The 25,035-nt window shown below is 41.6% G+C and overlaps 1 long non-coding RNA gene across 1 annotated transcript; it reads right to left on the bottom strand.

The window, feature by feature from the left end:
* Positions 1-12,625: 12,625 nt before the first annotated feature.
* Positions 12,626-17,574, bottom strand: LOC120967813 (uncharacterized). Its single transcript, XR_005761552.2, has 2 exons — positions 13,049-17,574; positions 12,626-12,974 (listed from the first exon to the last, which is right to left on the bottom strand). It is a non-coding gene; the product is annotated as an uncharacterized lncRNA (long non-coding RNA).
* Between the last annotated feature and the right edge of the window lie 7,461 nt (positions 17,575-25,035).

Here is a 25,035-nt window from a genome sequence, read left to right as displayed (position 1 = left end):
CCTCTTCAAGGGAAAAACCAACGCAAGCTCAAAAAGTAGCAGGAAGAATTTCTAGCGTCGTTGTTGGGGAGATCTACGCCAAGTCAAGACATACCAAGTACCCATCATAAACTCTTATCTCTTGCATTACATTATTTGCCATTTGCCTCTCGTTTTCTTCTCCCCCACTTCTAAAACGATTTTCAAAAAGATTTGCCTTCTCTTCACCCCTCTTCTGTTCGTCTTCTTCATTTGCTTTTTGTGTGCTCGTGTGTTGGATTGCTTGCTTTGTCATGATGGCTCAAGAGAATACCAAATTGTGTGACTTTTCCAACATTAATAACAATGATTTTACTAGTACTCTGATTACTCCCGCCACTAATGTGGAATCTTATGAAATTAATGCCGCTTTGTTGAATCTTGTTATGAAAGATCAATTTTTCAGCCTTCCTAGTGAAGATGACGCATCCCATTTGAATAATTTCATTGAGTTGTGCGATATGCAAAAGAAAAAAGATGTGGATAATGATATTGTTAAATTGAAGTTATTTCCGTTCTCACTTCGAGATCGTGCTAGAACTTGGTTTTCATCTTTGCCTAAAAATAGTATTGATTCATGGAGTAAGTGTAAAGATGCTTTTATTTCCAAGTATTTTCCTCCCGCTAAGATCATCTCCCTTAGGAACGATATTATGAATTTTAAGCAACTTGATCATGAACATGTTGCACAATCTTGGGAGAGGATGAAATTGATGATACAAAATTGCCCTACTCATGGCTTGAATTTGTGGATGATTATACAAAAATTTTATGCCGGATTGAATTTTATGCCAAATTGTACTACAAAGTTGGGTCATCTATTTTGGAACGGAGGGAGTAGGAGTTTAGTAGCTTATCCTAAAGTAATTTCCATAAAAGTACCTCCTGCGGCCGAATCTAAAAGATTTCTAGAAGCAGTACAAAGTTGGGTCATCTATTTTGGAATGGAGGGAATAGATGATATTATGGTTAATTATTCTCAATGGCACACCGAAAGATCTTCCACTAGTAAAAACGTGCATGCGATTGAAGAGATTAATGTTATGAGTGGAAAGATGGATGAACTTGTGAAATTATTTGCTAGCAAGAGTGCTTCTATTGATCCTAATGATATGCCTTTGTCTACTTTGATTGAAAATAATAATGAATCTATGGATGTGAATTTTGTTGGTACGAACAATTTTGGTAATAACGCGTATAGAGGTAATTTTAATCCTAGGCCGTTTCCTAGTAATTCCTCTAATAATAATGGTAATTCCTACAACAATTATTATGGGAATTATAATAAGATGCCCTCTGATTTTGAGAATAGTGTTAATGAATTTATGAGTTCGCAAAAGGATTTCAATTCTTTGGTTGAAGAAAAATTGCTCAAGATTGATGATTTGGCTAGCAACATGGATAGATTTTCTCTTGATGTTGATTCTTTGAAAATTAGATCTATTCCACCCAAGCATGATATAAATGAATCTCTAAATTCTATGAGAATCTCCATTGATGAGTGCAAAGAAAGAACCGCTAAGATGCGTGCTAAACGAGATTGGTTTGTAAAAGCGTGTTCTTCTAGTTTTTGTGAAAATAATGATGAAGATCTTAAAGTGATTGATGTGACTCCTATTGAATCATTGTTTTGCCAATATAAATCTTGATAAATATCGGGCTGGAGATGAGTCAACTTTACTTAAAAAGCGTCCCAATGATTCGGAGTTTTTAGATCTTGATGCAAAAATTAATAAAAGTGGGATTGGAGAGGTCAAAACTTTAAGTAGCAATGAACCCACTCTTTTGGGTTCCAAGGAATTTAATTATGATAATTGTTCTTTAATATATTGTATTTCCTTGTTGCAATCCATGTTGAATTCTCCTGATGCTTATAATCAAAACAAAGCTTTTACTAAACATATTGTTGATGCTATGATGCAATCTTTTGAAGAAAAGCTTTAATTGGAAGTTTCTATCCCTAGAAAACATTATGATGAGTGGGAACCTACTATTAAGATTAAGATTAAAGATTATGAGTGCCATGCTTTGTGTGATTTGGGTGCTAGCATTTCCACGATTCCAAAAACTTTATGTGATGTGTTTGGTTTCCGTGAATTTGATGATTGTTCTTTAAATTTGCATCTTGTGGATTCCACTATTAAGAAACCTATGGGAAGGATTAATGATGTCCTTATTGTTGAAAATAGGAATTATGTGCCCGTAGATTTCATTGTTCTTAATATAGATTGCAATCCTACATGTCCTATTATTCTTGGTAGACATTTCCTTGGAACGATTGGTGCAATTATTGATATGAAAGTAGGAAACATTAGATTTCAATTTCCGTTAAGGAAGGGCATGGAACACTTTCCAAGAAAGAAAATTAAATTGCCATATGAATCTATTATGAGAGCTACCTATGGATTGCATACCAAAGATGAAAATACCTAGATCTATTTGTGTTTTTATGCCTAGCTAAGGGCGTTAAACAATAGCGCTTGTTGGGAGGCAACCCAATTTTATTTTTGTTCTTTGCTTTTCGTTTTTGTTTTGCAATAAATAATTCATCTAGCCTCTGGTTAGATGTGGTTTTGTGTTTTAATTAGTTTTTGTGCCAAGTAAGACCTTTGGGATGGCTTACGGTGATAGTTGATTTGATCTTGCTAAAAAACAGAAACTTTTGCGCCCAGTCCCAGAATTTTTTAAAATCACAGAAGCGTAATAAAATTCTGAATTTTTTACATGAGATTGATATACAAATTGCCTCAGTTGTCCTAATTTTTCAGAATGTTTGGAGTTACAGAAGTATTCGAACTATCCAGATTACTACAGACTGTTCTATTTTTTACATCTGTTTTCGTTGTGTTGTTTGCTTATTTTGATGAATCTATGGGTAGTATTGGGGGTATGAACAATGGTAAAGTTGGAATACAGTAGATATTACACCAATATAATTAAATAATGATTTCACAACAATACCAAAAGTGGTGATTTATTTTCTTAGACTAATAGAGCTTATGAGATTTTCTGTTGAGTTTTGTGTTGTGAAGTTTTCAAGTTTTGGGTAAGGATTTGATGGACTATGGAATAAGGAGTGGAAAGATCCTAAGCTTGGGGGTTCCCAAGGCACCCCAAGGTAATATTAAAGGACAACCAAGAGCCTAAGCTTGGGGATTCCCCGGAAGGCATCCCCTCTTTCGTCTTCATCTATCGGTAACTGTACTTGAGGCTATATTTTTATTCACCACATGATATGTGCTTTGCTTGGAGCGTCTTATATGATATGATTCTTTTCTTTTTAGGCTGCCACAGTCATCCTTACTGTACACACCTTTTGAGAGGGACACGCAAGAATCGTGATTTATTAGAATACTCTATGAGCTTCACTTATATCTTTTGAGCAAGGTAATTTTGCTCTAGTGCTTCACTTATATCTTTTTGGAGCACGGCGATGGCTTTATTTTATAGAAATTATTGAACTCTCATGCTTCACTTATATTGTTTTGAGAGTCTCTAAACAGCATGTTAATTTGCTTTGGTTATAAATTTAGTCCTAATATGATAGACATCCAAGAGGGGTATAATAAAAACTTCCATATAAAGTGCATTGAATACTATGAGAAGTTTGATTCCTTCTGATTGTTTGGAGATATAAAGATGGTGATATTAAAGTCATGCTAGTGAGTAATTGTGGATTGTGGAAATACTTGTGTTAAAGTTTGTGATTTCCGTAGCATGCACGTATGGTGAACCGTTATGTAACGAAGTTGGAGCATGATTTATTTATTGATTGCCTTATGAGTGGCAGTCAGGGATGAGCGATGGTCTTTCCCTACCAATCTATCCCCCTAGGAACATGCGTGTAGTACTTCGTTTCAATAACTGATAGATTTTTGCAATAAGTATGTGAGTTCTTTATGACTAATGTTGAGTCCATGGATTATACGCACTCTCACCTTTCCACCATTGCTAGCCTCTCGAGTACCGCGCAACTTTCGCCGGTACCATACACCCACCATATACCTTCCTCAAAACAGCCACCATACCTACCTATTATGGCATTTCCATAGCCATTCCGAGATATATTGCCATGCAACTTTCCACCATTCCGTTTGTTATGACACGTTCCATCATTGTCATATTGCTTTGCATGATCATGTAGTTGACATCGTATTTGTGGCAAATCCACCGTTCATAATTCTTTCATACATGTCACTCTTGATTCATTGCACATCCCGGTACACCGCCGGAGGCATTCATATAGAGTCATATTTTGTTCTAAGTATCGAGTTGTAATTCTTGAGTTGTAAGTAAATAAAAGTGTGATGATCTTCATTATTAGAGCATTGCCCCGTGTGAGGAAAAAAGGGCCAAAGAAGCCATCAAAAAATGAGAGAAAAGAGAGAAGGGGTAATGTTACTATCCTTTTTCCGGACTTGTGCTTCAAAGTAGCACCATGATCTTCAAGATAGAGAGTCTCCTATATATGTTATGACTTTCATATACTAGTGGGAATTTTTCATTATAGAACTTGGCTTGTATATTCAACGATGGGCTTCCTCAAATTGCCCTAGGTCTTCGTGAGCAAGCAAGTTGGATGCACACCCACTTAAATTCTTTTTGAGCTTTCATAAACTTATAGCTCTAGTGCATCTGTTGCATGCCAATCCGTGCTCACTCACATTGATTTCTATTGATGGGCATATCCATAGCCCGTTGATACGCCTAGTTGATGTGAGATTATCTCCTTCTTTTTGTCTTCTCCACAACCACCATATTCTAGTCCGCCTATAGTGTTGTGTCCATGGCTCACGCTCATGTATTGCATGAAAGTTGAAAAAGTTTGAGAACATCAAAAGTATGAAACAATATCTTGGCTTGTCATCAGGGTTGTGCATGATTTGAATATTTTGTGTGATGAAGATGGAGCATAGCCAGACTATATGATTTTGTAGGGATAAGCTTTCTTTGGCCATGTTATTTTGAGAAGACATAATTGCCTTGTTACTATGCTTGAAGTATTATTGTTTTTATGTCAATATTAAACTTCTGTTTTGAATTTTATGAATCGGAACATTCATGCCACAATAAAGAAAAATTACAAGGATAAATATGTTAGGTAGTATTCCACATCAGAAATTCTAATTTTGTCATTTACCTACTCGAGGACGAGCAGGAATTAAGCTTGGGGATGCTTGATACGTCTCCAACGTATCTATAATTTTCGATTGTTCCATGCTATTATATTATCTGTTTTGGATGTTTTATATGCATTAATATGCTATTTTATATTATTTTTGGGACTAACCTATTAACCTAGAGCCTAGTGCCAGTTTCAGTTTTTTCCTTGTTTTTGAGTTTCGCAGAAAAGGAATACCAAACGGAGTACAAACGGAATAAAACCTTCGTGATGATTTTTCTTGGACCAGAAGACACCCCAGAGACTTGGAGATCAAGTCGGAAGAGCCACGAGGCAGCCACAAGGGGGGAGGGCGCGCCCCCTGCCTTGTGGGCCTCTCGTGACTCCCTTGACCTAATTCTTCGGCCTATATATTCACATTTATTCCCAAACCACCAAAAGTATCCATGAAAATACTTTTCCACTGCCGCAACCTTCTGTTTCCGTGAGATCCCATCTAGGGGCCTTTTCCAGCATCTTGTGGAGGGGGATTCAATCACGGAGGGCTTTTACATCAACTCTATTGCCCTTCCGATGAAGCGTGAGTAGTTTACCATAGACCTACGGGTCCATAGCTAGTAGCTAGATGGCTTCTTCTCTCTCTTTGATTCTCAATACCATGTTCTCCTCTATGTTCTTGGAGATCTATCCGATGTATTCTTCTTTTGCGGTGTATTTGTCGAGATCCGATGAATTGTGGATTTATGATTAGCTTATCTATGGATATTATTTGAATCTTCTCTGAATTCTTTTATGCATGATTTGGTATCTTTGTAATTCTCTTTGAACTATCGGTTTGGTTTGGCCAACTAGATTGGTTTCTCTTGCAATGGGAGAAGTGCTTAGCTTTGGGTTCAATCTTGCGGTGTCCTTTCCTAGTGACAATAGGGGCAGCAAGGCACGTATTGTATTTTTGCCATCAAGGATAAAAAGATGGGGTTTACATCATATTGCTTGAGTTTATTCCTCTACATCATATCATCTTACTTAATGTGTTACTCTGTTCTTCATGAACTTAATACTCTAGATGCAGGCAGGAGTCGGTCCATGTGTGGAGTAATAGCAGTAGATGCAAAATCGTTTCAGTCTACTTGACACGGACGTGATGCCTATAGTTCATAATCATTGCCTTAGATATCGTTATAACTTTGCGCTTTTCTATCAATTGCTCGACAGTAATTTGTTCACCCACCGTATTATTTGCTATCTTGAGAGAAGCCTCTAGTGAAACCTATAGCCCCCGGGTCTATTTTCCATCATATAAGTTTCCGATCTACTATTTTGCAATCTTTTACTTTCCGATCTATAAACAAAAAACCCAAAAATATTTACTTTATCATTTTTTTAGTTCCATCTATCTCTATCAGATCTCACTTTTGCAAGTAACCGTGAAGGGATTGACAACCCCTTTAGCGCGTTGGGTGCAAGTTGTTTGATTGTTTGTGCAGGTATTCGTGATTTGTGCGTTTTCTTCTACTGGATTGATACCTTGGTTCTCTAACTGAGGGAAATACTTATGTCTACTTTTCTGCATCACCCTTTCCTCTTCAACGGAAAAACCAAAGCAAGCGCAAGAAGTAGCAGACACTGTTTCCGAAGGCAACGGAGATTAACCATGTGCGATAATGAACGAGCAAAATTGTAAGGGAAGCCAGATTTCCTTTGTTGTTTCTCGTTGAGCTCTTAAAAACCATCGCACTGTACGGCTACCCAGCCCCTCCGTCCCAGAGCTCTCTCCAAGCGTCGTTCATGGCACCGCGGCGCACAGTAACTGGTAAGGACGCGATGGCATCCCGCCACGCCGCGTTCCTCGCCGCCCGCGACCGCACACATGGTAAGGAAGCAATGACATCTCGCCGCACCGAGTTCATCGCCGCGGCTGGCCACACAGTTACGTGGGCGGACTTTGAGGCTGCAATGGCCGAATGGGCGGTGGATCTAGAGGCAGGCAAACCCACACAGAAGGAGCAGCAAAGGCAGAAAGCGGTCAAGAAAAGACAGTCCCATCGCCGCAAGAAAGAAGAGGCCACACGCGGTGCTGAGCAGAGCTTGGCGGAGATCGAAGTATGGTGGGCTGCCGCCTACAAGGCCGGGAAGGAGAACGCCGGCATCTGGCCAGCAGGCCCCGATGGCAGCATGTGAGAAGTAATTAGTGTGTGTGTCGCCTGTAGTCTTAGAGCAAATTACTTGTAATACTTTAAGCTTGTACTATCTTATTATTAACATACAATGTCGGTAAGCGTATCTTTGAGGGCTTTGAGCATTGATTAGCATGTGTTCACTGAAGTTTTGTAGCCGCACCCCGGCTCCAAATACTACTGAAATGTCCGCCCGCAGCCACCGGAGGAGACTAGAGCTGGTCGCAGCTGGATTTTAGTCCCACCTCGCCGCGCGAGTTGCCGCACACCGGCTTAAATTGCCGCGTCGGCGGATGGCAGCAAGCTTCTCTCTTGTTGCATAGGATCAAATCTGGCTACACAAGCGAGGCAGGTTGACACCTGATTGCATTTCATAAACCGATGATTGCTCATCGGTGTCACCTTGCCCTGTTCATGTACATTGAATAATCCTGATACAATGAAAGAGATTTTTGAAATTAGGTGCGGTTGGGGATGCTAGTAGATATAAGAATTATTAGCAGATCACAAAACATACGGTTTCTATGGCGTACCCGTGTGCGTTTTTTGCGTTAATGATCCATAATTCAGTTACCTGTGCGATGTTTCCTAATAAACCAGGCATACCATTGACGAAAAAATCAACTACACATGTACATTTTTTTTAACGGGATCTGCCAATTTTTTTTTCTCGCACACGAGTATTTTACGCGCTTCGTCCGCGTTGTGTGTTTCCCCCGCCCAAGTTTCAAGTTTCACAGCGAAATTTTCATTAGGCGCACGATTTCAGAATTTATTCCTCCAATCACATCCCCACCCATCAAATTTCCTCAGTATCTCCCCCTCCCCCTACCGGCAACTCAAACCGCCGCCGCCGCAACCATAGCTTCAACCACATCTACGTTTTGCTCGGATACAGTCAGGTAACCCACCGATCTCTATCACGGGCCCGGCCGAATTGCTTAAATGGCTCCTGCAAAACATCCTCATGCCTCCAAATCCCCACCGCCCCTACCTCCAGAGCATCATCGCGCAAGCCCAACCACATATCACGTGGAGATCGAGGAGCTGATGGCGGTCCATGGCGCGATGGCCGCTGTGCGTGTTGACCCAGAGGAACGCCTCGCCTCCGCCGCCGCCGACATGGTGCAGGGTCTGGCCCAGATGAACCTAGCGACTACCCCCCAGGACTTAACAGGTATGATCTGACCAGCTAAATCTGACCAATACCACTTGTAATGGCTATGTTTTGTACGGTTGATGTATTAAGCATGTTCGTGCCTTGTTTATTTCAATACTGCACACTGTGTGATGTTCAAGTATTAACCGTCCAGCTCAATTTCACCAATACTAGCAACAAACTTACAATACATGACTCGGGATATCACTAGAGATGCTACACATTTGTAATTTTTGGTGGATGCTAACCCTGTTGTACTTAACATGCCTTTCCATGTACTTACGTAGGGCCATAACGGGCGATGTTGTTGTTTGCCGTCGAGGTTAGCTGCATCCCATGTCTTACAGTATTTTACATCATTTGTGCAATTGCAGTTTGGCTTTTAACATTTAATTGCTTATTGTAGGTACACATGTCGGCGGCACTGATCCATGCTTCGACCCGGAGGAAGAGCTCGCCTCTGCCGCCGCTGACTTTCGGCAGGCTTTGGCCAAGATGAAGTGCCCTAGCAACTACCTCTCAAGACTTACCAAGTATGAACTCACCAGTTCAATCTTACCAATACCAGTTGCAATTAATGGCTACGTTTTGTACGGTCGATGTATTAAGCATGTTGTAGTAAACATGCCAAACACGTTTTAGCTTTTTCCCAACTTTTTTATAGACAACTGGGCCATTCTTTGCTCTGGCAGCACCTGCCTTGTGATGTTTAACTCTGCCAATTGCATTTTTATTAGTACCGGTTTCAATGGCTATTAAGCTTGTTGCAATTAACAATTGTATCTATTTTTAAATAGTTGTATTTAAATGGCTACAAACTTACAAAACATGACTTAGGATGTTGTTAAGCCTGTTGCAATTAACATTTGTATCCATTTTTTAATCCATCCCTTTGCTACCGTGCTACTATTTCGCAATGAAGATATCACTACAGATGATGTCGTTTTATTACCATTTGCTATTTTTGGTGGATGTTAACCCTGTTGTAGTTAACATTGGCTTTCCATGTACTTACACAGGGCTACAATGGGCGATGCTGTTGTTTGCCGTTGAGGTTAGCTGAATCACATGTCTTATACACCATTTATTCCTAAATATAAGTATTTTTAGAGATTCCAATATAGACTACATAAGGAGCAAAATGAGTGAATCCAGATTCTAATCTAAACTATATCTATAATTCTATATACATCCGTATGTAGTTCATATTGAAATATCTAAAAAATACTTGTACTTAGGAACGTAGGTAGTTGTATTTTTCATCATTTTTGCAATCTCGGTTTAGGTTCTAACATTTACTGGTTGCTTGCAGGTACATATATGAGCGGTACTGATCCACGCTTCGATCCCTTTTGCGTATGGGGCAATGAGATATTCATGAACAAGTGTCAAGTGAGGAAACTAAGAAAGATTGTTAGGCGAAAGAAACAGATGATGGGAATTAAGCTCTTTATTTACACTTTGTCCAAGATAACAATAAACTTTAGGATGGTAAGTAATGTGTTGCCTTTTCCCACTGCCCACAACAAGTTACTCTATTAGACCTCAGTATCTGATATTTTATTCTTTTTAGTGATTTCCCAAGCTATTTACTGATGATTACCTGCAAACTACATGACCGGAGTGGAGGCAACTAAGGTTAATGTATATAATTCATGCTACCATGATGATGCTCTAGAAGTCTTCCTGAAGGCGGTGAAGGATGGGTGGGCGATCGTCACAAGGGGTTGGACAGAAGTTGTTCGTGCCTATGCCATGCAGGAAGGCACGTTATGGGCATTCCGCTTCTTCAACACCATTGGCATTCAAAATGATTTACACTTGTCTCTTCACCTTTACCATCTCTAAATATTGTGCTTCATCATAGTTAATTGTTGCCTAATCCTGTAATTACTGAACATATTGTACTGACAATTTTATTTATGAATTCGTTGTTGAACCATTGTGCTGAGAATTTGAATTGCACGTTTCTTATTTTAAAATTTCCAATTCAAATAATAAATTACAGGGAAACATAAAATTATACAAGAGCGAATAAAATAATATGCACACGGTTAGAAAGAAAACAGCGTGTGCAATGAAAAATAGAGAACAGACGGTTCTTTGACATGAAACGTTTGCGATGCCTGATGGACGCACAGACGGTTTCGTCTCATATACGTGTGTGATTCATGGTAATACGGCAAACGTTTCGAACCAGTGTGCGTGTGTGACAGGAATAACAATCGCACACAGTTATGAAAATGGACACGTTGGCGTGAGTAGAGGCACCGCACGCATTTGACATTCTTGAACCGTGTGCGATAACGTACCTATCACAAACATATCAGTAGATTAAATATTGATGTCCACCTTTTTCACACGACTATAGCAGCGTAATCGTTTGGGATGTCTCTGTGATCAGTTATGTAACATCAAGATGTAATGTGTGGGACTGGGCTAGCTTCTCATACGTTTATTCTATGGCAATCGTCAGTAGCCGCTCGTCTATCCCCGACGGTTTCTAAGTCGTGTGGGAAGGACCCCTTATTGCAGTCACTCACTAGGCGACGGTTCCAAATGTCGTCGCGAAAAGGGGTTAAAAACCGTTTGTATAGCACGATACGGTACCAGTGGCCCGTGAAGGCGCCAACAAACTCATGGCATAGGTCAGCCCAGGTCGAGATGGAGTTCTCCGGCAAGTGCATCAGCCACGACCTCACGTTTGGCTTGAGTGCCAAAGGGAAGTAGTTGGCGAATACCTTCTCATCTCTTCCTCCGGTGGCTTGAACAGCGATGGTGTAGATGCTCAAGAACTCTGTCGGGTTCAGTCTTCCATCGTATTTTTCTGGTATCTCTGGCTTGAACGTCCGGGCAGATGGCCAACAAACTTGCCGGAGCTCACGACTGAAGGCGGGGCACCCAACCTCGAAAGGCAGGTATCCGTCTCCACCGGGCATAGGCTCGTCGACGTCGGGGCCATTGCGCCTATTAGACTGGTCGCGGGTTTCGCGACGTCGTTCGATGGTGACACACGCGTCTTCCCTCCGTCTGCCTTCCAGGACTTGTCGCTAGTCTTGACGTGCCCGAGGATCAGATGAAGCCATCGACACGTCGTCAGGTTCTTAGTCGCGTGGCTTTGGCTGCGGCCCCTGCGCTGGCTGTCGTGGAGGGGACTGCACCGTGGGGGTGACCCCTTTGGTACAGCCAGTGGCTCGGGCCATTGTCGCCGCCTGTGGAGGCCATGGCGGGCCTGCCCGCTGTGGTCCTCCCGCCTCAGCAAAACCAATCAAGCTCTGAATGGTGACTCTCCACTCATCCATCCGATCGGGCGCCGGTGAAAATCTCAATAGGAGTTGGGCCCGCGCCATGGCTTCCGAAGCGGTGCTCGGCATATATGACGACGTAGATCGCGACGTCGCCTGGCTTTTGACGGTGCCAGTAGTGACGGCGTCGTGCTCACGTCGACGTGAGCCGGTCGCCAGGGTGGCGTGGCGACGAGGTGGACGCGCTTGGGGATTGGCGACCCCATTCGGCGCACCATCTCGGCTAGCTTGTCCTGGGGGTGGCGCGTGCCCTATAGCCACACCCGCAACGGGGGCGGCTAGTGGGTTGCGGTTCGCCCCAGAGCGAGCGCCATCGCTGTAGCTGTGTCCTTCAGTGGGTTGGAGAAGTGGAGATGGAATAATCTCTCCACTCGCATCTTGTGGAGCATGGCCGCTGGGATGCTGTTGACGCTATCCTTCTCCGACGCCTCCCGCTCCCGTTTCGGTCGTAGGGGGAATGGTGACGACGCCGCCTACTCTAGCCACGTCCCCCGCAGCGTCCATGTCCCCGTAGCCCCCATGGCATCAGTAGCCGCATGCGAGGGGGCTTTCGAAGTGGACGGGTGAGCTGTAGCACCAGACTTTTTCTTGGGCGCCATGGATGATGAAGCCGTTGATGAAGAAAACGACAAGATGACGCGCTGCTTGCACCCTCGGGTTCGCGCAAGTGCCTCCCCCTACTTGGCGTGCCAAAGATGTCGTTGTATAACACGGCCACCTATGGGATCATTGGCCCCTTGTGGTTTGGCAAGGGGGAAGAGCACATTGCACAAAGAACGGAGAGCATAGAGCAGCACGTCAGTGATGACACGAGCAGTTTTCACCCAGGTTCGGGCCGCCGCGATGCATAAAACCCTACTCCTGCTTTGGTGGATTGATGAAAGGACCGTGGAGGAGACGCAACGCTCTAGCCCGGCAAGGTCGCCTCAGGACAAGAGCACCTACGCGCATATGAGTGTATAAAGGTCCGAATCGTTTCTAAGGTTGCCACGGCCCTCCTTTTATAGGTCAAGGGGTCACCACAATGGCAAATCAATCATTACATACTGATTAGATAGCAAACAGTGCTATCATTCCTTACTCTGCAGACAAGACAAGGCGCATTAAATGCACCGTTTATTGTCACATCGTGGATGTCGCCCGGCAAGACTTGACGTGCCATTCAGCCACCTTCTTGCTTGCCTGCGTGACATCTGGAAGATTGTCATTTAGGGGTGTTCTTCCTCAGAAATGGCTGGCACGTGCTAAATGACAGCCACTTAATCACCTGGGGGCTTGACACCGCATCGATATGTGACTTGCGTTGCTGTGAGGTGGAGCGGTGGAGCCTTGGCGGGGCGACCAGCAACTGGAGCCCCCGGCAAGCTTGTCGGGGTAGTCTTGAGACTTGTCTTCTGGGTGACCTCGACCTTGTCAGGCTCGCCTGCCCGGCAAGGGAGGTTTTTCCTTAATGATATCTTGCTCATTTGGTTGGTCTTGGTCTTCTTGATACGCCCTTTCATTTCTCAAAGAGCTATCTCTTCTGCTTGGCCTTGTCTTAGACGCTGCAACCTTGCTCTTGAGCCTGTGTACAGTCCGGGCAACACACGCCTAGGGTTTGTTGCACCAACACATCTCTATATCGCAAAACGATTTGCAAGGAATCAAACACATCATATTCAGTGATCCACAAGTTTTATGTAGGATTTCATGACTAACCATGCAAATGACCAATTCCTGTTGACTCTCTAAATAGATATAAGTGCACCAAGGGAGTTTCACTCTTTCTACAAAAGACCATTCTCTATCAAATATAAGTGAGGCAAAAGAGAATTATACAAATAATGGTTTTCCATGTGAAGAGAAACAGGCAAACCAAACTTCAAATGGTATAAGTGAAGCACATGAAGCATTTTATAAAGCCATGCTCAAAAGATATAAGTGAAGTGCAATGAGCATTATATAAATCAACCATGGAGTATCTCATACCAGCATGGTGCATAAAAGAAAAGTTAAAACTAAACACAAAAGACGCTCCAAGATTTATGCATATCATGTGATGAAACGAAAACCGAAACATACCGATACTTGTTGAAGAAAGATAGGATGCCTTCCGGGGCATCCCCAAGTTTAGATGCTTGAGTCTCCTTAGATATTTAATTGGGGTGCCTTGGGCATCCCTAAGCTTGAACTCTTGCCTCTCCTCCTTCTCCTCATATCGAGACCGCCTCGATCTTTGACACTTCATCCACACAAAACTTAACAGAAAGCTCGGTGAGATCCCTTAGTATAATAATGCAAATCACTACTTTAGGTATTGTTGCAAACCCATTCATATTATTATTTTTGCATTGTAGCTATTGTATTATAACTTCGTCATGGCTTATACCGCTGATACAATCGATAGTTCCATCAAAACAAGCAAAACAATGAATCAAAAACAGAATCTGTCAAAAGCAGGACACTCTGTAGTAATCTGAACTTTGACCATACTTTTGTAACTCCAAAATTCTGAAAAAATAGGGAAAAAACAATTTGCATAGCAGTACTGTGTAAAAATCTCGGAAACTTTTGGCATTCCAGTAAAAAATGTAAATTCACGCACTACAGACAAAGTTTCTGTTTTTGCACCGCACATACCAACAAGCAATCTAATCACCCTAAAGGAAAATCTTGGCACATTATTTTTACAATATAATGGATTTGAACAAGGGGATAATTATTTTTATTGAAATGTTTCTGTAATTCAAGATTCACAAAGTTTCCATGGGCATGAACAAGTTCAAGGATATCCCCCACTCCAACGGTGTTCGTCCTTCTCACTTTCACTTTTCCTTTTGTAAAATTTTAAGTTCCCTCTATATTCTTTTGTTTATAAACTTTATAAAAGAACGCAACAGAATAAAATGACTCTCTAAAACTTTCGGGTTGTCTCCCTGACAACGCTTTCTTTAAAGCCATTAAGGTAGGCATAAAGTGCTCAAGTAATTTATCCACCCGGATCCCAAGGTATATCAAAGCCAATTTTAATTATCAATAATTTATAATTTAGTAGTGAGCACAAAGCAACATATATCATGCAATGACGAAGTCTAAATCTCTTCCTATGCATCGGCATGTCGTAAAAGAACAATTCATGCACATCGAGTAAAGGCCAATACATAGCATGAGTAGTTTCTTGCAATTTTATTGTGTTGGAAACATACAGTGGCGGATATGTAGTTCCTCTCTCATAAAAATTGCAAGTAGGAGCAGCAAGCACATGCATATTATATTCATTAAAATTATCATGTGCAACAGTAAAAGGCAACCCATCAATGTAATCCTTAATAAGTGCAAACTTCTCCGATATAGTGTAGTTTAGAGAATTCAAAAAGATAATAGGACTATCATGCGTGGGTGCAATAGCAACAATTTCATTTTTTAACATAAGGAACTAGAGCAAATAATCTCCATAATCATAATTCATATTGGCATCAAGGCCACAAGCATAGCAAGTATCAAGTTCCTCAAAAAGGATATTTCAAACGAATCAATGGGATCATAGCAATTATCATAGCATTTATCCTTCGGTAAGCACGAAGAGAAATTAAACAATGTATGAGTTAAAGAGTTACTCTCATCAGAAGGTGGGCACGGGTAGGTAATCCGCTCTTCCTCCTTTTGTTCTTCGCCCTCCTCATCATATTTTTCATCCAATGAGCTCACAATTTCTTCTTCCATAGATTCCTGCAAAATATTAATCTCTTCCTGGACAAGAGAAACTTTCTCAATAAACTCATTAATATCGACATTATATTCATAATTCTAATAGTAATATTTAAGTATAGCAAAATTTTCAGGTATGTAAAGAGCATCATCATAATCTACATACTTTTCAAACAAAGGTACAATTTCATAAGCACCTTTAAAAGCAACAAATTCTTCTATTCGTTCCACATCATAGTAATCATATCTACCATTAGCATAAGAAACCAAGGTTTATTATCATTAAATTCAGAAGAAAAGGGAAGGTGTCTGAAAGGATCTAGATGACGACTAGAGGGGGGTGAATAGGCGTTTTAAAACTGTTACGGATTTGGCTTTATCCTAATGCGGAATTAAACTAAACGGATACCTTTCAAGCACAAATCCTAAATATGCTTGGCTCAACTAAGTGCACCAACAACCTATGCTAAACAAGATAGGCACTTAAGGAAACTAGCAAGCACAAACTATATCACAAGACATGGAAATGTAGGAACAACTAAACAATTCAACTAGCACAAGATATATCAATATGAGCAAGTATGAATTGCGGTAAGTAAAGGGTGTGGGTAAGAGATAACCACAAGTGAGTCGGAGACGCGGATTTATCCCGAAGTTCACACTCGTGAGAGTGCTAATCTCCGTTAGAGCGGTGCCGAAGCCAAAGCTCCGGGGCGTCACCAAGTGACTCACCGTATTCTCCTTTTCGAGTCACCCCCAACGGATGAGCCTCGATTCACTCGGGGTTGGTCTTGAAGGCGACCACCACACCTTTACAAACTTCTCCGGAGCACACCACAAGCAAGGAAGCTTCCGGAGGAACTTGACCACCTAGGCCACTTCAACACCCTTCCCCGGAGCACACCACAAGAGGAAGCTTCCGGGGGAACCTTGGCCACATAGGCCTCTACACAATCTTCACAATGAATATGACCAAACCGTCTAGGAGGCCGAAACCTCCAAGAGTAATAAACTCACGGACTCTCACTCGAACTAATCGATGTGGGGAGCTCAAACCAATGCAACAAATGCAATGCAATTCCAAGCAACAAATGCTCAACACACTCTCTCAATCTCACAAGATGCACTTTTGAAAGTAGGAGATTGAGGAGAGGGGATGCAATGGATATGATCAACAAATGGCTCACAAATCCATCCACAAATCCCCCTTCACATAGAGGGGAGAAAGGGCTTTGGGAGAGGTATAGAGAGGCTCAAAATGGTGTTTTGAAAGTGTAAGAACCAACCCCCAACCGGTGGGAGGAAAGGGCCTTAAATAGCCAAACTCAGAAACTAGCCGTTGGGGCTCCAACGGGCATTTCCTGGGCACCCCGTGTGCACGGGGGTTTAGGTTTAGACCCCGTGCCCACGGGGTCCCGTGCGCACGGTACAAGCCCCGTGCACATGGGGCCCCGTGCCCACGGGGGTCAAATACCCCGTGCACACGGAGTCCCCAGGACAGCCAGCAGCAGCCCACTAAAACGTTGATAACTTTGGCATACGGACTCCGAATTCGATGATCTTGGGCTCGTTTTGAAGCTATGGAAAAGCCCAAGGTCCTCACATAGAGAACCACCCAATATCAACAAGAAAGAACGATGCAAGTAATGCAAAGGTTTGAGCTCTCTACATGCGATGTGATCAAGCTACTTGCCCGAGAGTCCCTCTTGATAGTACGGCTATCAAACCTATAATCCGGTCTCCCACCAAGCACTATGAGACCGGCAAAACTAGGAAAACCTAGCTAAGGAATACCTTTGCCTTGCACATTCAACTTGAGCTTGATGATGACTTTAATGCTTGCCTCAAGTTGGAATCCCTTTCTTGTCCACGACCACTTGGTGAAGATACTCGAATTGCTTCCTCATGATGCAATGAGGGAAGCCTTATCTCAAGCCCATCTTCACATGCACATGATCATGATGTGGACCGCAAGCTTCAAAGCATATAACCTCCGGCTTCTCATCTTGCACCTGGACTCCCCGAACTCGATGACCATCACCACTTGATGTCATCTCATCTTGCACTTGGACTCCTCGAATCCGATGACCATCACCACTTGATGTCATCCACACATAGGCTACACGAGATCTTTCCTTTTGATGCAAGCCTATGAGAAACACCTAACCCACATAGACATAACAAACATATAGCATGGGTTAGGTAACAAAGCACAATTCACAATTACTTACCATACCACTAGATCACTTGATCTCACGTGGTACATTGTTTGTGCTTTGTGAGTTGACCACTTAGATATACTCTTCGAGCTTCATCTTGGTCAACCAACATCTTTACTTCAAGCTCCATCTTGGTTTCTTGAAAGCCACAATGAACTCTTCATTTCACTTCATTGCTTCAAGACAATATCACCAAAGACTCTTTCATGACCATATCAAGTTCCACTATGAATATCATCTTGGTCACCACTTGCCCTTCTAAAAACTCCATCCCAAACTCTTGAGAGGCATAATGAATTCGTCACTCTAGTTGCTTGCTTCAAGACTTGATCAACATGATCTTGTCTTGAGAGGCATAATGAATTCTTTACTCTAGTTGCTTGCTTCAAGGCTTGATCAACCGAAACCCAACACATGAGCTCACCATGATCTTGTCTTGAAACTATAACTCGAATTCTTCTCTTTGATTATTCTCTCAAGCCTTGATCCTCAGAAGACCAACTTGAAACCTCGCTGGATATGGAATCTCGAGAGCCAACACCTAGGCCCTGTGAGCACGGGGTATCCAGAGAGTTGACACTCGACCCCGTGCGCATGGTATAAGCCCGTGTGCATGGGGTATCCAGAGAGGGATACCATGAGGACTTCTTCGGATGCTTTGATGGCAATCTTCACATAACAACCCAAAGAACTTCAAGCATCACTATGGAACATATCTTCATATAAGATCCAATGCACTTGATGCTCCATAGGAATTGTCATTTAATACCAAAGCTTAGAGCAAATATAACTTCATCTATATGGACTTCATCCTTGATTCCATCCAATATCCTTGAGGCATTATCTTCATATATATGGACTTCATCCTTGATTCCATCCAATATCCTTGAGGCACCATCTATGGACAAAACCTTCAAATATATCTCACTGAAAACATTAGTCCATAGAGATTGTCATTCAATTACCAAAACCACACTTAGGGGCTACATGCCCTTTCAATCTCCCCCATTTTGGTAATTGATGACAATCTCAACAAGAGGGTTTATATAATGAATTTAAAACAAGTATGCAATCTATCCGAGAATAAATTGAATACTTGAGGTGGTTTTGATAGCCTCAAATATCACAAAGATAGTTGATGTTATCAAAACCGGTTGTACTAGCATCGAAATACTACACAAGAATTTGATGCTAGTAGAACCACACTATATAGAGCAAACTCCCCCACAATATATGCATGGAAGAACTTGGTGGAGTTTCCTCTATATACACATCCATGCAACAACCACAACAAATGTAGATATGTAGAACCACACTATATAGAGCAAACTCCCCCACAATATATGCATGGAAGAACTTGGTGGAGTTTCCTCTATATACACATCCATGCAACAACCACAACAAATGTAGATATGCATGAACCAACCTACTTCACCTAAACCCTCTAAACTTCTCCCCCATTGGCAACAAGTGCCAAAATGGAGAAAAAATCTAGAAGACCAATATAGTATGAGTTCCTCCTTAATTTGTGCATTTCTCATATTGTGAGTGGAATCAAATGCACATATCCAGTTACGAACAAATGAAGAAATTCACACTATATTGAGGATCCATAAAATGCACCAAAAAGATATTATGATATGAGCATAGGAGAGTTCTAAAGAACATAGAGAAGCTCCCCATGATTTGTGCATTATTTAGTTTTGTACTTGGATACAACGTGCACAAAATAGGATCATCACTTGACTAAGCAAGGGTCCAAAATATATCCAACAACTCATGAGTGCAATGATATATGCAATACATACAAGCACTCACTACTCAACCTCTTACCGGATCCACCAAAGAATAAAAAGAGACAATTCCAAGGACCGGCAAGGAAACGAAAGGATATCAAAGAGGGATATGCACTTTCTCATGTGTATAAGTTTCTTACGTGGCCAATAATCATCAAGATGAGCATCCACAAAGAAACTTGCACACACAAAAAGATACAAAAGATAAGAACATGATATCCAAGAATGAATCCAGTATTTATACAAACTTGATCTTAGCGAAGGGCTTTGTCACATGGCACATGGCACAAGGCACATGGTGCAAACTGATCTCATTTGCATAAAAATGAATTACTAAGCATGAGAGCAAATACCACAACCAAAAAGATTGTTTCTTGCAATTTTATCAATATTGCACATAAGAGCACTTTTGAGGAATTGGTATGCAATAAATTGCTTAATTGGCATATTTGGGATAATTGAACCATGAGCATGGTTTTATAGATCCCCATGATATGCTTCTTCTCAAAAGTCTCATAGATGCAATAAGGAGGTTTAAGCTGTTGCAAGAAACACAAACTCAACAAGTACTAAACATGCCATGATGCAACATACACAATGTTGACTCTAATTTAAACAAACGCATGAAGTAAGTACTTGTTACCGAGAGAGCATTGGTTCAAGGGGCCCTTGATCTAGCCCATGAACATGAGGGGCTTGAACTTGTTCTTGGATAGGTAAATGATCTCCCATAGCATCTTGTTCTTGTGTTGGGGGTGATGACTTCCCTTGTGGTGGATCCACAAGAGGGGCTCTTACTCCTTCTTATTCTACATGGACAAAGGGTGTTTCTTGTGGAAGAATATGACCAATCCCCATTGTACTTGTAGCTTGGGAAGGAGCCTCATCACCTACAACACTTGAAACAAATTGCTCCGCATGGAAGCTGTTATTCTCATCACACTCCACATTCACCATTTCCTCAATACATCCCGTGGATTTATTGAGAATACAGTAAGTGTGGGAGTTTGATGCATATCCAACAAAAAGACCCAAATTCTGTTAACCGGGTTGAATTGATGAGAATGAAACACTTACACCGAATCGGGTTTTCATTTATCTTCTCCCTCAAATCAAAGAATCAACCAAGCTTGGCTCTAATAATTTTCCATGGTGTCTCCACCTTCCTTGTGAATAAGCCAAGCATCCAATGCTTCTCCACAGTACCTAAAGCACATTAAGGTACAGTTTGGTCCCCAAACATATTGGGTCCGAAGTAGTTAGGACAACCACAATATATAGGGCAAACTCCACATTAAATATGTGCAAAAGGATATGAACTTGAAGTTCATGCACACTTTTAACCATTAATGATTTTATGGAGTTTACCCTACATAGAGGATCAAGTAGCAAGCAAGGCATGAAGAAGAATATAAATAAATATGCATGCTCATGCCTACCAAGATCCAGAGAGATACGATTTGGACAAAAGAACACTTAACCGAAGAATACTCCGATAATATCACAAAGTATTCAAGTTGTCCAAATTATATCAAAGTGACAAATCCACACAGGACCGCACACAAAATACAAAATATGAACTAAGCAAAAACCAAAGAGCATATAGGATATACAATACACACATGCTCAAAGGCTTATCTTACTCAAGTAGATAAAAGATAGCACAAGCCGTGAGATAAGGCAAGTTGAAGCACAAGCCGAGAAGAAGATGATCATAAGGTTCTACCACATGAGGAAATACCAATTGTAAGAGAATACAAATGGTATTTGGAATTAACACTCGGGGGTAGATTACGAAGATGCACAGGATCATCAACAACTCCAAAGCAAAGAAAGATAAATAAAGCGTACTTGGCCGGGTGGACATTCCGGCCCATAGGACCCCGTGCGCACGGGCTAGGTCAGCCCCGTGCGCACGGTGTGTCCAGAGAAAAAACACCACCCCGTGCGCACGGGGGTCTAGGACCCCGTGTGCACGGGGTGTCCAGTGATTTTCACCCACCCCGTGCGCACGGGGGTCCAGGACCCCGTGCGCACGGGGTGTCCAGTAAGTTTCGTGGTACCCCGTGCGCACGGGGGTCAGAGACCCCGTGCACACGGGGTGTCCAGAAACTTACTGAAGAACCTCACAGGACACCGCGACGAAGCACGCAACAAAGGTAAATAACAACCAACAAGAGATAATTAGTGGATACTCTGAGAATTTGAATTTCGAATGAGCTTGACATACCACATAGTGACTAGATAAGATTGAATATCAATACTATGTGGCATTTCTCATATTCACATTTTGGGTTTGTGATGTGCACACAACAAAACACTCCCCCATAATGTGATGATCCACTAATATCTTGCAAGAGCCAATCAAGATACAATACAGGCTCAAAACAGCAAACACCACTATATAATGTGCAATGCAACCTACACATGCTAGATAACACAAATCAAGCATACTAAGAAACACAACATATAGATGCACATGCTAGATACAAAACCTAAGCATGCACGGGGCGAGCAACTTTCAATGTAAGCAATATAAATACAAGTTACCGCAAAGAGGAACATTGGATAGATAATATGAAGATAATCCACATGACTTGGCTCGAACAAATAAATGGTGGATATCCTTTTCTTTATGAACTAGCCAAATCTCCAATGTCCTCCACACACCTATTGATCAAGTTTGAGCTTGATGGTACCCAACCAAGTTGGGTCCTAAGAAGTTAGTCACAATAGGCTTGGCAACCCAAATGGCCTTTTCCATTTCCAAGCCACTTTGGGCGCCAAAAAACTTGGCAAACAAATTGCCAACAACATCCTTCCTAAGCGAATAATGATCATTGACTAGAGGAGGCTTAGGGATGTTACCGTTGGGACAAGATGAGGATATGTGTCCCTTCTCACGAAAATTATAGCAACATGTGCTCCCCCTTCTCTTCTTCTTTATTTTCTCAACTTGGGGAGCATTATCTTGGTTCATCATTGGTAGTGGCCTTTCTTCAAGTTGAGGTTGACCTTGAGATTGAACTTGAGGCCACTTCCCTTGTTGCTTCACATTTGAAGCCTTCTTCTTGAATGGACAATCTCTCACATGGTGTCCAACATTCTTGCACTTGAAGCATGTAATGTTGGCATCATTCTTGACTTGGTCTTGTCCCTTCTTCTTTTTCTTGGACTTCTTGTTGTTGGAGATGAAACCAAGTCCACCCTTATCATGAGGGGATTTTTGAACACTCAAGATAGTGTTGAGAGTGGAATTTCCTTCATGACACATTTCCAAGTCTTTCTTCAAATTAGTGACTTGGGCCTTGAGCTCTTTGTTTTCATCTACAAGGTTAGTATCAACAAAAGTACTAGAGGAAGTAGAAACTTCATTGTTAGAGCAACAAGGCAAGGAGAGCAATTCATCACAAGAATTGGGAATAATATGTCTAGATGAATCACTAGGACTAGCACATGTCAATAAAGCATTTTGAGTAGAAATAGTGCTAATGTCCACATGAGGCTCACAAGATGTTACCTTAGTCACAATAGCCTCATGAGCTAACTTTAGCCTTTCATGGGAGATTAGAAGGTCATCATGAGAGCCTGAGAGCTTTTCATGACTTTATTCTAATTTCCCATAATTGCTAGTTAGCAAAACAAGTTGAGCCCGTAGCTCAACATTCTCCTTCAAGATAGATGCTTCACAAGAAGTAGAGTTAGTAGCACAAGCATCATTGACAATATGAGAGGAGCTAGAAGAAACTAGAGACTTCACATGAGTAGCTTGAAGTTCCTCATAAGACTTAGAGAGTTTGGCGAGCTCTCCTTTGACATTCTTGTAGCCAAGGTCAAGGTGCACAAAATCCTCTTTAAGTTTATCATGAGGAACTTCAATCTCTTCTTTGGAAGATTCTAAGTCTCTAAGAGTTTCTAGAGCATCAAGAAGGTTACAATCAAGTTTATCATTTTGTTCTTGCTCTTCGTGAAGTAAATCATTACACTTTCCAAAATGAGTAATAAGATCTTTAAATATCTCATAAGTGTTCTTATTTACTCCACGAAGAGAATTACCAATTTCATATATTTCTTGACTCATATCCTTATCACATTCATCATCACTCTCATCATTATCATTACTAAGAGTAGATGATACCTCGGTAGTACCTCTTGCCATGAGGCACATGTGAACATCGGAGGTTGATGATGATTCTTTTGGAGAGGGAGATTCTTCATCATCAAGAGTAGGATATCCATGTCCATCCTCTTGACACTCATAGCATTTCCTCTCCAACATAGTGATTTCCTTCTTTGCTCTTCTAGCAAATTCTCCATTAGTGATGTGTGCACCATTTTCTCTTATTTCCTCTACATGGTTAGTCAAACAACAACTAGAGGAAATAGAAGCACAGATATCATGGCAACAAGGAGAATCAAGCATATCATCACAACAAGTATTCAAGGAATCTCTATATGATATGTAAGGACTATCAACACAAGAATGTATGTCATTTTTGCTAGATGTGTTCAAGTCCAAAGAAGCTACAAAATTAGCATTTATGCATGAAAGATCATCAATGTTGAGCACAACATCATCATCACAAATTATATTTCCACTCACCATGTCATTACCTTGGGACATGTCATATGATGGTGAGGTGGAAGAAGTTGAAATGTCCAAGCACACGGAGGAAGAAGCAATATGGAGTTCTTCATGATATGAAGATGTGGAGAACTCCTCAAGAGACACCTCCGAAATATGATTGACCTCATCAAGATTGGACCCACCATATATTTCTTCAAGTTTTGTCCACATCTCATGAGCCGACGCACACGTCATAATTGACTCAAACACTTCGAGGGATATAGACCGGATTAAGGCATTCTTTGCACCATACCCACAAAGCATATCATCATTTTCCTTAATAGATGGAAAAAGTTCATCCTTCCATGGAGAAGCCCCTACAAGAACAATTCGCACAAAATTTGGACCCATGGCCTAGAAATGACAAAGCATGCGAATTTTCCACAAGTGATAGTTTGTGCCACTAAAACAGAAAGTGTCATCGTGCACTATACCACTAGTCGACATCTTTACTCTCTAGGCGGTGAAGCCTAGCAAGGAGAGACCAAAGCTCTGATACCAATTGAAAGGATCTAGATGACGACTAGAGGGGGGTGAATAGGCGTTTTAAAACTGTTACGGATTTGGCTTTATCCTAATGCGGAATTAAACTAAACGGATACCTTTCAAGCACAAATCCTAAATATGCTTGGCTCAACTAAGTGCACCAACAACCTATGCTAAACAAGATAGGCACTTAAGGAAACTAGCAAGCACAAACTATATCACAAGACATGGAAATGTAGGAACAACTAAACAATTCAACTAGCACAAGATATATCAATATGAGCAAGTATGAATTGCGGTAAGTAAAGGGTGTGGGTAAGAGATAACCACAAGTGAGTCGGAGACGCGGATTTATCCCGAAGTTCACACTCGTGAGAGTGCTAATCTCCGTTAGAGCGGTGCCGAAGCCAAAGCTCCGGGGCGTCACCAAGTGACTCAC

Source organism: Aegilops tauschii, chromosome 1, assembly GCF_002575655.3.
Source record: "Aegilops tauschii subsp. strangulata cultivar AL8/78 chromosome 1, Aet v6.0, whole genome shotgun sequence".
Taxonomy (NCBI): domain Eukaryota; kingdom Viridiplantae; phylum Streptophyta; class Magnoliopsida; order Poales; family Poaceae; genus Aegilops; species Aegilops tauschii.
The sequence above is the reverse complement of the archived record's forward strand: the minus strand, read 5'-3'. Positions and strand labels throughout refer to the sequence as shown.